Source organism: Arachis ipaensis, chromosome B10 (assembly GCF_000816755.2).
Source record: "Arachis ipaensis cultivar K30076 chromosome B10, Araip1.1, whole genome shotgun sequence".
NCBI lineage: Eukaryota > Viridiplantae > Streptophyta > Magnoliopsida > Fabales > Fabaceae > Arachis > Arachis ipaensis.
The window spans coordinates 25,739,803-25,743,453 of NC_029794.2; positions in this window are offsets into that span (position 1 = coordinate 25,739,803).

Consider the following 3,651-nt stretch of genomic DNA (forward strand, 5'->3'; position numbering starts at 1 on the left):
GGGTTGCTGGACTTGGACATGATACAAAGGAAAGTGGTGGTGATTGGGAGTGATTGGATTGGTATTGGGGTAAGGAAGGATCATATGGTAGTGAATGGTGAAGAGAAGCTTGTGAGTGTGGTGGTTCGAGGTTATGTTGAAAGGATGGTCTATATGCACGGGGTGGGGCTTGTTGGTAGTTACAAGGTTGTCCACCATGTCTTTTAGCTGGGTATGCACGGTAGAATGGTCTTTGCCTAGGATATCTCGGAGGGTGTTGCTGCCAAAAGGGTTGATTAGATCCTCTTGGTTCTATCCATCCTTGATTGGTCTGACGTTGATGCACATTCCTGTTGTAACTTCTATTTCCTTTAACAATATTAGAACCAAACTCAAAGCGAGAGGGGTGAGAGTTCATAGTAGCAAATAAAGATAAAAAGGAAAAACAAAAATAAATAAGCAAGCAAAAGAAAAATGTTTACAATAACCAATAATAAGGCACACGTTAGCAGTTCCCCGGCAACGGCGCCATTTTGACGTTAGGATTTTTACCAGTAAAGAGATTCATAGAAACAGTTGCGTTGTAGATATAGTCTCTAAACCGACAAAAATCCCTTCGTACAAACATTTGGGTGTCACAAGTAACAAACCCCTTTAAAAATTGTTAACCGAGTATTCAAACCTCGGGTCGTCTTCTCAAGGACCAAAAGGGGAAAAAGTAAAATTGCTGGAATAGTAAAAAATGTCCTTAGATGGGAAGCAATGGTAACTTAAATCAAAGAGAACAATCATAAACTGAAAATACCTCAATTATCATTAATTCAAATAACGGTTTGCAACATGGAAGAAATTCATAAATTCACTGATCAATTCAAGTGCTGAAATAAATAAAAGTAAAAAGGAAGCTAAAACAAAGAAACGTAAAACCTGGATTGAGAGTCACTCTTAAAGCAAGAAGAAATCCTAAATCCTAATCCTAAAAGAGAGAGAGGAGAAGATCTCCCTCTCAACTAAATCTAAATCATTGAAAAATAAAATATGCGAGCTCTCTTTTGAATGGGTGCATTCCCACACTTTATAACCTCTGGTCTATGCTGTCTGCACTTGGATCTGGGCCAAAAGGGGCTTCAAAAATCGCTGGGGGCGTTTTCTGTAAATTCTGATACGTGGCCTCTGTCACGCGTCCGCGTGGGTCACGCGGTCGCGTCATTTGGAGCTTTTCCTTGCCACGCGGTCGCGTCAGTCATGCGACCGCGTCATGTGCGTTCTGCTTAAGGCGCGCGGTCGCGTCAGTCATGCGGCCGCGTCGCTGCTGATTCGTGCTTGGCACGCGATCGCTTCGTCCATGCGGTCGCGTGGATACCAGTTTCCTTAAAGCTCCGTTTTTCCTTCTCCTTCCTATTTTGTATGTTTCCTTTTCCATCCTTTAAGTCATTCTGCCTTAGAAAATCTGAAACTACTCAACACACTAATCACGGCATCGAATGGAAATAAAGGTAATTAAAATAATTAATTTTTAAAGCTTAGGAAACATGTTTTTCACAATATGACATAATAAGGAAGGGAAAGTAAAACCATGCAATTAATGTGAATAAGTAGGTGAAGGATTGTATAAATCACTCAAATTAAGCACAAAAGAACTCATGAAATATGGGTTTATCAGGGTCGATCCCACGGAGATTGTCGGCTTGAAGCAAGCTATGGTCATCCTTGTAAATCTCAGTCAGGCGGATTCAAATGGTTATGGGATTTTGATAATTAAAATATAATTAAAACAGAAAATAAGATAGAAGTACTTATGTAATTCATTGGTGGAATTTCAGATAAGCGTATGAAGATGCTTTGTTCCTTCTGAACCTCTACTTTCCTATTGCCTTCATCCAATCATTCATACTCCTTTCTATGGCAACCTGTATGTTAGGGGATCAACGTTTTCAATGGCTACCGTCCGTCCTCTTAATGAAAATGTTCCAAATGCGCTGTCACCGCACAGCTAATCATCTGTCGGTTCTTACTCATGTTGGAATAGGATCCATTGATCCTTTTGCGTCTGTCACTACGCCCAACACTCGCAAGTTTGAAGCTCGTCACAGTCATCCCATCCCAGATCCTACTCGGAATACCACAGATAAGGTTTAGACTTTTCGGATCTCAGGAATGGCTGCCAATAATTAATCTTAGATTAGAAACCCAAGAGATACACATTCAAGCTTGTTTTCAGGTAGAACGGAAGTGGTTGTCAAGCACACGTTCATAAGTTGAGAATGGTGATGAGTGTCACTTGATCATCACATTCACCATGTTTTGTGCGAATGAATATCTTAGAGAAGAAGTAGGCGTGAATTGAATAGAAGAGCAGTAGTAATTGCATTAATTCATGAAGAACAGCAGAGCTCCACACCTTAATCTATGGGGTGTAGAAATTCCACCGTTGAAAATACATAAGTGAAAATAGGGTAGACATGGCCGAGTGGCCAGCCTCCCATGGAGGTCTCAGAACGTAAAAGTTACATAATGTGTTCCAGAGATGAAAATACAATAGTAAAAGGTCCTATTTATAATGAACTAGTAGCCTAGGGTTTACAGAAATAAGTAAATGATGCAGAAATCCACTTCCGGGTCCACTTGGTGTGTGCTTGGGCTGAGCATTGAAGCTTTCACATGTAGAGACTTTTCTTGGAGTTAAATGCCAGCTCTGGTGCCAGTTTGGGCATTTAACTCCAGCTTTTATGCCAGTTCTGGCATTTAACGCCAGAATAGGGTAGAAAGTTGGCGTTTAAACGCCAGTTTGCGTTATCAAATCTCGGGCAAAGTATGGACTATTATATATTACTGGAAAACTCAGGATGTCTACTTTCCAACGCAATTGAGAGCGCACCAATTGGGCTTCTGTAGCTCCAGAAAATCCACTTCGAGTGCAGGGAGGTCAAAATCCAACAGCATCAGTCCTTTTTCAGCCTCTGAATAAGATTTTTGCTCAGGTCCCTCAATTTCAACTAGAAAATACCTGAAATTACAGAAAAACACACAAACTCATAGTAAAGTCCAGAAATGTGATCAATTCTTTGGCAGTCCTTGAAAAATCTTCCTGATCAATCCTTACATCAGCCCTCCACCTTCTGAGGTGTATCAGAAATTGTTTAAAGAGCTAGAAAAAGCCAGTTTTTACCCTGATCAAATCAACCTCCTTTGCAAAGAAAAATTAGTAGATACTGTCTCCATGTGTTTTGATTCGAAACCCTTCGAAAAGTGATTCTAGATTGCAGTAAACGCTCCCTCGAATGTACCCATGTCAAATCCTCTGTTCGTCATTTTACATCCGATTAAGCTCCGTGAACAGTCGTCCATACCTTCCTTTATATCTTCTTCCTTTAGAAACACCAATTTCTCATCCATATCTTGATACGGATTTGGGTCTTTCAGATTCTTTCTTTTCACAATCTGACATTATGTATCACCCATTCTATTTTTTTACCTTCCAATTTACGAAACTGAGTTTTTATATACTAGGATTCGTATTCACTTTCACGCACACAAAATCTTTGTAGGACATACTCACTCTCGTGCACATAAAATCCTAGCAGCACACGTCTTTACAAAATGATAACATTGTATTTTATACATAATTTATTTATATAATACTTTATATTATGTATAATTTTGGATTTGGAT